This window comes from Gordionus sp. m RMFG-2023, chromosome 1 (assembly GCF_954871325.1).
Source record: "Gordionus sp. m RMFG-2023 chromosome 1, tfGorSpeb1-WG-v2, whole genome shotgun sequence".
Lineage (NCBI taxonomy): Eukaryota > Metazoa > Nematomorpha > Gordioida > Chordodea > Parachordodidae > Gordionus > Gordionus sp. m RMFG-2023.
In genome coordinates, this window is record NC_088775.1 from 24,472,404 (window position 1) to 24,485,720 (window position 13,317).

Genomic DNA, 13,317 nt, shown 5'->3' on the forward strand with positions numbered 1-13,317 from the left:
TATTAAATAACAGGGGGGGGGGGCTATAAAAATATATTGTAAACATTATATGCATAGTAGACGAGCCGTGGATGGGGAAAAATATGATCTGCATATCTCGAAAATATTTTTTGAAAAACAATTATAAAACAAATTAGATAGTTTTAAAAATTTAAATTAATTTTTTATAATTAAGAAAAATCGATTAATTTGATAAAGATAAACAGCAAGCTTTTATTTTATTTGCCGGTTGAGTCAGAATTATTGATTACACTTGAAACGCGAGAGGATATTAAGAAAATCTCAGAGTCTTACTCTAATGATTTATCAGGATCGTATGATAAGTTACTTTGTGATATCGAATTTTGGTATAAAATCTTGACAGACTAGAGTATTCTTTGAGACCAAAGAATGCTTTGCAGGCCTTTTCCATGTGTAATTGCACTTTAGATATCATGCCTAATATCAAAACCTATTTTTTTTTATTTTAGCTGCCTTACCGATTAGTACATGCACTAATGAAAGAGAAACATAATTATAAAATTCTTAGTCATAATATTTATATATTTTTTATATTATACTATTTTTAATAAAAGTATTGCATTTGCAATAAGAGTTATTTATATTTTAATAATATGATAATTTGTATTAATTATAATTGTTAAATTATATTTGAATAATGCTTTCAATCGCCTATTAATCATAAATTTGGCCAAAATTTTATTAAATTTTTTCATTTATGCTGGCCACTTAAATGGTTAGACACTAATAAAACACAAAATATTAGCAAATTTTAGAATTAGTATTTCCAATTGTGCAGCTAACTCTAACAAACATAATATAAAGATAATTAGTGAAAAATTAATAATATATAATATTTTTTAGGAACCCGAAGGTTTATTGAAATTTAATAAAATTTGGTTGTTTAGAAAATATTTTAGTTGTTAAGCATGTTTTTATAATATTTACGTTTTTTAGGAACTAGTTGAACGATTAGTAGCTTATTTTAAAAGATTTATAAACAACATCTTAGCACTATAAATAACATTAATTAGGTAAAACAATAACTTATACTAAGCAAATATATTAGAGATTTTTATACATTATATTTATTAATTTTACAATTTGTTTTCATCAATTCCACCAAACACATATATTTCATGCATGAATTCCAAAACTTCGGGAAAAATTCGGCATTTTGTCATGGAACGGGAGATCGTCCATACCTTCGATCGGATATTATATTTGTAAACCGAGTTAATAGGTTTGACTTTGTATCTGGGGCAGTTTATATCTGTGGGATTAGAGCCACCTAACATCATTTTTTAAATAATCGCAATATTAAATATAAGATCATAAAAGTGACTATTTAGAATTATTATCAAAATTTATCATATACCTATAACATACAAATATTCGTTTTTCCAATTGATTAGCCCGTGATAACAAACTGGTTTGGGTAATTTCATAGAATATATCCACTTAGAAAAACGATCTCTGATTATTCCCAAATTTTTAGCTTCTACTAAAGAATTTTCTCGATCATCGAACCTTCCCAAATCCTTTCCAGTCTGAGGATTTTCATTTCCTAACTGCCAGTCTTTGGGTTTTAGAATCAACCCTTTATCGGCACAGGCTTCATAATTCTTACAATCACTAATATAACCCTCATTTTCAGTTATAACGCCCCCGAGTAAGAGTATGTAAGGCCGATTACATGGTTCTAATGGCAGACCATTTGAGCAACTCAAAAATCCATTTTTTGTCATTTGTTAGTCATATTTTTTCCTATTGATGATTTTGATATATTTTTATGAAAATTAGCAAAATATTTTAATATAATTTCGAAAGAGGTTTTCTTTTTTCTTTTTCATTTTTAAAAAATAAATTTGTAAAATCGGTCTCATTATATTTCTTCTCCTTACGTATTTTTGTCTCAAGTAAAGAAACGTTATAGTCACATGATTTTTCAAAATTCTCATTGACGTAAAATGTAAATTTTCAAATATCTATTTATTGTCTTATCAAGCAAAAATTTTAGGATCTATACTAGCTTTTAGTATTTGGTATATTTATATTTAATAGTGTTGTTAAACAACCCGATTTGGGTCCATTTTTAAAAGGTTCTGATTAAGATTTTAGCCAAAATAACATTAGGTAAGCCTGGAGATTTTGCTCATAGATGATCGAAATGTTTTAACTCCCATTTTCTAAATCTAGATGCTTACATAATATTATTTTGGCTAAAATTTTAATCGGCCCAATTAACAGCACTAATATTTAAAATCATTTGCTTTATTTATTTTTTAAATTACTGTCAAAAACAATAAATATGCCGTCATGAAAGTGTCAACTAAGAAAAATTAGAATCTGGATTTTACTTATATAATATAAAATTTAGATTCAACTAAAAATATTCCATCCTAAATAATACAGAGCTCTCTAGAACCCCCTAGCCAATAAAGCGGAAGTCTCCCTCCGTTAACTAAAATATTGAGAATTCAATTATGAAATAGATACCCTCTATGTATGTTGGCTAGCTACCACCCCCATATAACCCTATTCAAAATAATTCAACCCTTATGTTTGTGTTTATTCCGTAAACCACAACTATTGATTACTATAACAGGTTTGATTTAATTTTTGTTAAAAATGAATAAATTTATCAAGATTCTTAAGGATCTAACAATTTTATTTTTATTCCAATCATCCATCCACTGACGGCGCTTTTTAGCCTATAACATTTAAGTTTTAAAAAGTCTTGCCACAAAATTAGACATTATACCAAAGAAGCGAAATTTTTATATATATTAGATAATGAATACATATCAAAATTTTTAAATATAATTATAATTCCTTTTTGGAAACACAATTATTAAATCCATGATTAATTATGCAAATTTTTTAATTTTAGGCTTTTTATTTATACATGTCATTTTTATAAATAATTTAAAAAAAAAAGATACGATTATTAGAATTCAATATTACAATATATATTTATTGTTAAAAACAGTATTTTAAAATATGTATATTAAAATTATGATCCCAAACAAAATTTTTTTTATTTGCCTCGAAAAGTCCGATGTGCAAAAAAATATTCTACAAATAAAAAATATAAGCGCCTTGTTTCTTGCAAGAATATTAAAATATATTTGCCTTATTTAAAAATTTAAGCCCGACCCGGTCCGGCTTTCTTCGAAAAATATTAGGGCTGACCCAGCCCGAACCTTAATTTTAAAAATAGACCCAGGGCCGCGATTTACATATCTCTAATTCAAATATCTATCATTCATTTATCGTTTTCTCTTATTTTGAAGATTTCCTTGCTTTGGACACGTGTATCACTGACTAATCTTATAACTTCTATTTGTTAATTAATTTTTTAGGAAACCTGTTATTTTCTTTTTATTGCCAATTTAGATTTATTTTTATAATATATAGATTACCTTTTTGTTTTAATATAAAATTTCCCCTTTTTAAAATAAAATTTGGCAACACCATTATGTTATAATTTTAAATTTGTTAATATGATTTACCAAATGTTCATAACTTAAATAAGATAACTATGATTGATATTAGAATTTAAAGTGGATTATAACTTAAAATGGCCTTTGTATTTTCAGTGACTCTTGGCTAATCCTAAAATGTCTAGTCTTTATTGTAAGCTAGTGTTAAATAGATAAGTATTTTTACATTTAAAATAAATTTTTTACTAAATCACTCAGGAGAGATGTAAATAATAAGAGGAAAAATCAGCGTTCAACCAACCATTCAAGGATCAATTTAATCACTTCACTTGACAAAAGAGTAAAATAGTTTACTCAACAACTTCTAATTATGTTTATGATTATTCGGAAAACATATTTATTATTTCTAAAAAATTTTTTGAATGATAATAATTTCTTTTATATCTTTTTAGAAGATTATGTAAAATAAAAATTTGAATATTATTTCTATAAAAATAAATGTTCTATTTTTCATATTTTATTTTATTTTTATTATATTTTCTTTTTTTTAAACAAAAAAATTTGAATAATAAAAAATCTTAAAAATCCATTCAAAAAATGTTGGGGTGCATGTTAAAGTACTCTTACATATAATATTTTTTATTATTTAAAAAAATTAAAATTTCATTGTCTCTTATTTACAAAATATTAACCAAAATATTTTTAGATTTGTGTGAAGAAATAAAGAGTGAGAAAAATTTAAATATTTATAATAAAATATTATATCTTCATTAAGATTAAGAATATATTTCTTCATATTTAATATATAATATTTAGGCATTAATTTACTTTCAAAAGCATAATGAAAATTAAATTTATTTTTGATACTTTTGAATTTATAGTTTATAAACATTGCTCGTATTTGTATATAAAAAAATGATATTCTCCATATTGAAATATTATGATTAATAACTTCATTTATCATCCAATATTTTAGTAATTTGTAACCATAAATGTGAAACGAAAATGAATATATGTACTTTTTCGATATGTACTTTGTTTTTCATTTTTTTTAAAAATTACGAAAGGTATGATTGAGTATTATAAATGCAAAAATAAATTTTACTTAATTTTTTTAATACGCTTTTTAAATAAGTATAATATTAATTATCCGATTTGAATAGATATTAATTTGATATACCCAATATCGACCGGTTGAATCACATATGGATGATTATTTACTATCCATGGGATATATCAAGAAAAATATTCCCAAAGATTCTGGATGTCTTTTTAGGGCTATATCCGAACAAGTAAATAAATTTTATAATGGCTAATGATTTATTATTTATTTATAACTTTTAATTTATTTAAATTTTTCAGTATTTTATTTTAGCTTATATAATATTTGAAGTTATCCGTTTATTTTCATTTTCATTACAATTATTTATTTATAGCTTATATAATATTTAAAGTTTTCCGTTCATTTTCATTAACAATTATTTCCATTATTTTATGTCTAGTTTATTAAATTGATGTCAGGAGGGGGGGGGGGGGGGAGTGCAAGTTCATTAACAAAATTGCATTTTTTTAAAATATTGTAACCTAAATATATTTAAAATTTTTACTTCTAACTGGTGAGAATTAGTGAAACGTTTACATTTTTTTAATTCTAAAGTAGTGAACGTAACTAACTATCATAAAGTTATTCGGTTTTGTCTGATTTATATTTTTTATCGACCAATTTATTATTCTTATAGGTGTACGGAAGTCAAGTTTTTTACAAAAACGTTCGGAGCAAAGCATCTAACTTTATTCTAAGCAATTCCGATAAATTTGAGAATGTAAGTTGAACTTGAAAAATAATCTGTATAATCCAAGTTATTAATTTTCCCACAAATATTTTTTGTCTAATATATTAACATTAGTTAGGGTAATAAAGCTCAAATTAAATACACTATTTTTATTTAAATTAACTAAAAATTTTCTAGATACTTGACGGTAAAAGTGTCGAGGACTATGCCAAACTCTTACGCGAAACTTCTGTAAAATTGACTGCCATGATTAATTTTGCTACTTTATAAAATATTTTACACATTTCTTTTCTTCTGCTTCTAACATCTTTTTTCTAAGCCTGTTTATAATTTTTTTGTTAGCATTAAAAACAAAAGCAAGGCAACATTAAAATATATTTACAGTTAATAAAATTGCTAAGGCATTCTCTTTAATTTTCATAACCAATATTTAGAGCTGGGGAACCGAAGTGGAAATGTTAGCTCTTTCAACCGTCTATAAGTAAAGTTTTATTTGAATTACTTGTTGAAGAATATAATTTTTAGGAAAGACTTGATGATATATACCCCGGTTGAACAATCGCCAATCAACATGACACGCAATAATTTTGGCGAGCAGGTATTAATACTTAGTTTATATTGTTATTCATTTTGGTTAAGCGTGCATTTATAGTACTAATTATGCAACATGATTACATCAGTGCGATCTAATAAAAATCTATCAAGGAGACTAAATTTATCTTTAAAATTCTTAAATTGTATCATGATTAATAGATATCAGGAAAAGCTCAAATATTTTATAATAGCATATAAATTAGTAATAGACTAACTAATTGGTATTTCATTTAGATTGAGGTTTGCACTAATAATTGGAGTCATTACGATTGTCTCTATCCGCTAAATAGTTTCAAGGATTCTGCATTTATTCAATGTAAGATATCTGAATATCTTCTATATATTTAATCGACATTAATTTTTTAGGTTATACCTAAACTGATTCAAAAATTAAGGTTTTAAAACTTGAAGAAATTTAGGTCATTTTATGTTTTGGCCATATTTTTCTTTTCCTATTAAAAGCTTATTTATGTGTTTTTTCAATAAAATTGAAAAATACTTTATGGATAAGCCTGAAGAGGTTGCTTCCAATATAAAACATTTTAGATCGATTGAAAAGGTATAATAATTATTTTTCACAAATCCACTTGCAGCATTACTATACGAAACCCTTTACAAGGGGGTATTTGGCATGTACTTCGAATTCGATCGGCACATTCAATCTCAATTGGACGCCATCATTGACTCTTCATTGACCTGCAGCAACCAACCTGGGTTTGTGCCTAACAGGAGAAATAGCAGTGGAGAAAGATTTAGCAACGGGGAAAAATGCCACGAGAGGTTTACCTTATTTATTGTAACGTTTTTTTAGGCACAATTTTAACCAGAATTGTCAACGTATTTATATCAAACGTTTAAAATCTTTTTTAGTTAAAAGATAAGCCGATACAACCGAACTTGAGTCGCTCAGACTGGCATGTTCTATCGAACCTTAATTTAAATTTTTTTTAAACATTATTCCTTATGATGTTTTTATGAATATAATTTAATATAAACCATAAAATTGTTTATCTAATTTTCAAACAGTTTTCTATTTAAGTGTTTAGAGTTTCCTCTAAACAGCCTAAAAAGAAAAGGACTATTGAAATTTACATAGCTGGTAACGATAATCTTTGAAAAAATATAAAAATAACAAATAATATTTATTTAATGACAAACCAAAATAGTGTCCTAGTTCAAAATTTGTTTCCTGGACTAAACAGTCATAAACCATGACATGATCTAAAGGTTAAAAAATTTCCAATTTCGTTTCCTATTTATTGAACAATTCAATAAAAAATCGATTGGGCCTCTGATATTTCCAAATTAAAATTTTAGATCGTGGATCTTTGAAAAAATTCTTTGATTAGATCTGCCGGACAAAAATTAAATTTTTTTAAAATATAGTTCATTACTCGGGTTCAATAAAAATACCTCTATTTCAAAGATGGTATGAGAGTTGTTTGAGGAACAGGCTAAAAATGAAATATGTATTAAAAATACTAAATTAAATTTAGAATAATCTGGTCTAAATCATATGTTGTTCCAATATAATGTAGTAATCTACTAAACAATGATTAAATTTTATTTTACCATCTTGATATATCCTACCCTCATCCGTACTGGCTACCTACCATCTCTCCATTCCTGATGAATAGTACCAGCCCCTTTACTTTACTCGATGGTAGTATCCTACTTCCAAGGGGTTTAAAAATGGAAACTAATATATTTGAAATGATAAATTTATAATATATACCAACAAAAATTAATTGGATGCTATAATTAATTTTATAAAACCCTTTTTTAACATATATATTAATTATACTCCATTTTCAAGATGTGTACAAATTTGCGTCGATTTTTAAAAATGGCCTGATTAAGATTTTAGATAAAATAATATTATGTAAGCCTGAAAATTTTGCTTATAGATGGCAGAAAGGTTGGACCTCTATTTGCCAAATCTAGAGACTTACATAATACTATTTTGGCTATAATCTTAATAGGGCCATTTTTGAAAATCGGGTCTTTTAACAGCGTAATATAAAACATATTATATTTAAATACTTTATTCAAATTAGTAATAAATATAAATAACATAAATTATAATGCTGCAAACTTTAAATAAATTTAGTTTAATTTATGTATCATAATAAACATTTGGTAATAATAAGCAACAGCCTTTCTTTATTTGTCATTTATTTTCTCTAGCTTTAATTAAAAATTCATATTTGATTCCATCTTCCAAAATTGTTCTTACTTATAGAAATACTTCTTTCTGCTGGGTGTGAACCCATTCACATAAATAATATTTGTAATATAAAAACCAAATAAGTATCCAGAAATTTGCTAGGTATTGATCTTTGGGTAAACTTATAGTAGGCATCTTTGGGTAAACTTATAGTAGGCCTTTGGCTATTTTTATAAAAATAAAGGTTATCAAAAATTTTAAATTGTAGTCGTTATTTTAAAAATTTATCAAATTTTTCTTTCAAATTCTTCCTTATAATGATATATTGTATATAATTATTTAGAGATAAGGGGGTGTGTAGGGAGAAAACATTTAATAGTTTAAAATGATATTTACGAGAACACACAAATTTCCGATGGGGGATTTCTGGTTCGCCTGATAAAACCTATTGTTGAACTAAGAACTTTAGTTTGATCTATTGGTTCTAACATTTTTGGTTTGGAATACAATTAAATTGTGAGAGATTATTTTAAAATATCTGATTTTTAGTTTCACCAATATATAATATATTTCATTTTAAAATAAAGGACAATTTAGCTTGGATATTAAACAAAGCTATAAATGATCACTTTTATAATTGGATTAGATCAGAGGTGTATTTTTAAATTACAATTACCATTTATATGACAAATTTATTATGAGTATAATATGAGAATTTTTATTTTTAAACAAGTCAAAAAAACCCTTCGAAATAAGATGCTATCAAATGAAAACTCTAAACCCATTTTTTTTTTGATTACATTATTTATTTAACGACTAATCTTCATTAAAAAGTGTTTTTTTCTAAGCAATTTAAATAAATATCAAGTTTGAATATAATAGTCCTGTGTCGTTTTGTCAGGTTTTAATAGGTCCTATCTATTTTTGTTCGATTTTGTCCCCGTGTGGCTAGCATTTCTAATATATTACCCTCTGATTTTAATATATATATATATTAAATAATCTGATAAATTAAATTCTTAATAATTTAGACATATCCATATATAATTCTGTAAAACTATTTATTTTACCTTTTAGCTCTTCTCCTGATCTTAATGGCAAGATTTCAAATGACGTTTATTCTTATATTGCCGTGAGACGAGTACAAATTCCTTTAATATTAAATGAATGATCTGTTGAGAATAGTTGGGTAATTGCTCTAATTTTTTAAGCTAATAAATACATTTTGGGAAATGTTTTAGCCTCATGTTACTTTTGAAAAGATAGCTCACAGAAATAAATTAACTCTTGCCTCAAAGCTAATCTCGATTTTTAACTATTACCCAACTATAATAATGAGTATGTGATCTATTACAAATTCATTTTGTATTTTATAAATCGTTCAATAAAAAATAAATTCAGGAAAATTTATTAAAAAAATACGCTAAAAATGCTCCGATATCCCTAAAGATTTTGAAATCTTTGGATCCCTACATTTTTAGGAATGTTGCCTACGATTCATGGTTCGAATCCAAAAAAGGTGATTTATATTTTTTAAGATTGCAAATTGTTTAATAGTAAATATATATGGTATATAGTGGTGATCTACATCGGGCCTAATTTTTTAAGCCCAGCCCGGCCCGAAATACAAATAAAAATTATTTTTCTGTTTTTTATTGTAAAAAACAATTCTCAAATAAAAAATATTAGACCCTGTTTCTTGCAAGAATTTTAAAATATTAAAATATATCAATTTATTTGGCCCGGCCAGAAATCTTTTAAATAATATTAGACCCGGCCCGACCCTAACCGAAATTATTTTTTAAAAATAGAATTTGTTTAAAGAAGATTTAGAATAAAATTATAACTCACGGGTTGAAATATATTTCGGCATTAAGAGTTTTCTATATTTGATCAAGGATTTAGTAATAATTATATATAAAAAATCTCATTGTTCTAAGTTCTAGCAAGTCTGCAGAGATACGATCGAAATTTGTGACATTCGATTCCAGTTTATAGAATCATTTTTAAAAAGGTCTTAAATAACTTATATAAATAAATTTTTATTCAAAAATAAAAACGTGAAAGATATGAATGAATCGGTTTTGAATCTGTTGTATATTTTAGCCCTGTTTTAGGTTTTTGTATTGATTGATGATCAATTTTTGGATAAATGTTTACATATTTATTGAAAAAAATCGTCTAGATGAGCAAAAAATTAGTTTGACAGCTATGGTTAGCTTTCAATATTCTCCCGGAGATATATGTTTGGTTAAGCTAAGTAAAGGGGATATAGATGGAACCTTCGCCAAGAATGAAAAGAGTCATAAAGATTGCTGCCATTTTTACGATGCTCACATTCAGCACATTAAGACTGGGGACAAGGTGGTAACCATCTTCGTAGAGGAGTTGGGAAAAAAGTTTTAAATTTATTAATACTTGCCAATAAAATCCTTCATATATTAAAATTTATATAAAAGGTTCGACGTAAAGGTTGATCAGCTATTTCCTTTCCCCCTTCATCTTGGTATCTTGACAGCCAACGCTAATTACGTTTACAATAATAAGTGGAGGTGCACCGGTCCGGCAGCAGGGTTCTCTTTGCCCCAGCCTTTGCATAACCTGAATTCTCATAACCCTTTATTAAAAAATATTAGGAACAGCAACTTATATAATCACAATAAGAGATTATGTAAAAGGGTCGGAAAGCATGCCAGATATTTCAATCACCATACTCTAGATAATAATAACTCCTCGCATCATCGTCATAATTACGTGATATTAAATATATATATTTACAATGTCAATAATTTTCGTTATTTTTTGGAAAAATTGTCTAGCTAGCGTTCAGAGTATATAAAAATAAATCTTTAAATTAAATAATTATCTGCCATGTAAGTTAATTTGAATAAATAAAAATAATTATTTTAGAGTGGCTTCTCTAATTTACCTTGTGTAAACCAGCAGACTTACGAGGAGTCAAATACCAACAATCAAGCCTTTAACAAGTTTAATAATAATTTATTATTTTCAATTGTAACCAATATTTCTTAGATTTTATGATAACAACGCTGTTGGATTAGAATATGATTATTCAACTAATGGACAGTTACCGATTGAAAATATAAGTTATACTTATTCATTTTAAGATAAATTTTGATCAAATGTATTTATCATGATTAATGTTATATATCACCGATTTATTAAAGGTATTGTAGGTTAAAAATTATGAAAAACATTATGTCTAAAATCAGAGTAGAGGGGAATGTTTTAATTTAATAAATTAAATGAAATTAAATTATGATCCCAATTAATTTTATGTAATAATTTATTTTAGAATTTTTTTTTTCTTCTTAATGCCCATAAATATTTTTGTGATATTAGCCGATGATACTAAGGGGTTTACAACTCATGCGGGGGATGATAACGAAGGCTTATCGACAAACACATGCCAGGGAAAGAAAGTTAAATTTGGTATGAAACTAATTTATACATTGTATTTTACTGGTTTGTCCTCAATTGTATATTATATTTTCTACTTACCACAAAAATCCAAGAATGTGAACACAAAACCACAAATTATGGAAATATACTTGCGTCTTCGATCTATACTCATCCTGCGAATTCCGTCGAGGAGAATCAATTTGAAAAATTCAAGGATTATAGCGGTGTATATAGCATGTCGAAACTTTCTCTAGCAGATTACCAAGTAGGGATAGGGATGGAATCTGAAAACACCCTAATTAGTCGGAATATTCCTGCGGCACCAATTCCATCTGTGATTCCCTTTCCCACTAATCTAGTGTCGCCTAGTCAGAGCCAATCGATAGTTAATTCCAACTCACATATGTTAAACTCTACCAACGATTATTATTTGCCACCACTCAATGACTTAAACATGACACCACTTTGTATTCCTTTCACCACTTCAAATTTCGGTTCAAGCTCAAATCAAGAAGTCTATTTTCACTCCAGAGAGTTGACTATAAAACCTAGCGAGGGCAATGTTGCTATTAACGGAGGTGGAGAAGATTCTAGAGGCTTCAAGTATATATTTTCCAAAATTCTCATATGCATCATTTTCATTTGCTCTAATCATCCTTCTCTTTATTTCTTAAACACCCCAAATAGGCATGTGAATGAAGCAAATTACAATCCAATCTATCTTCCTGTCCCCCCTCCAGGAACGGCTTGGGTTCCTCTTGTATTGCTTTACAATAATAATCAAATGAATCAAAATATTAGTCAGATTACATTGTCTGAGTATAATAATAACAATGCTACAAGTTTTAATAATAATGGAGCTACATTTAAACCTGAACGAATTACCTCTAGGAATATATCAGGTTTAGGATTTATGGAAACGTTTATTTAAGCTATCTGTAAAACTGTAATTATAGTATTTTCAGGACAATAAATAATATTATTAAAAAATCTAAATAAAAGTAATAACACCCTTATTAAAGTTCTCCTGTTCAAAGCCACATTATGTATATCCGGCGAGATTGGCATCCACTCATTTCATTTTATCTATTCATCCCATAAATTTCAATTTTCTACGCTTATCCCAGACGACACTAAGCTTACTTCTAACACCTCACCATCTCATATCGGACCCATCCCAATCACAAAAAGACAGGAATTTTCTACTTGTCTCCTACAATATTATCTCCGAATGATCCCCAAGAGGTCAATAGCAATTAAACCTAAAATTGGCTTGAGAGTAGTGTTTGCAACGGTCCGGTCCCTTTTTTCTAAAATGAGACCATACGGTGGACCGTTAAGTCAAGTGAGACCGGACCGTGGGACCATCAGTCTGGTCTGGTCGGTCCGGTCCCAACTAAATTTTTTTTTATTAAGTGCATTAAATAAAAATGAAAAGTGTTAAATTAACAATATTTTTATTATATAATCAAATCATTTTTATTAAATTATACAATACAAATTCCTAATATTTTAAAAGAGTATTATAATACAAATTAATTGAATATAATTTAAATTAATTTAATTTACATATTAATTAGTTTTTTTTTGATATTTATATTGCGATAGATATTTGGTTATAAAATAAATTATATATAAATAAATATTTTAATTATCTTCTAAAAAATCAAAAATTATTCTATTTTTTATTTATGATTCAAGTTTCATTATAGATTGAACCATCTTTGGATTCATTCTATTTTGTTTTTTTGTTATTTTATCACGAGCTTTAGAAAAGACCCGTTCACATGCTAACAGGTGCGGACTGGCGACGCTACTGCCTCGTGGGAATTTTTTTTATAGCGGCCTCATTTATTTGGGGGCGAAACCCTCATACCCCCATTTTTGTTTGCCC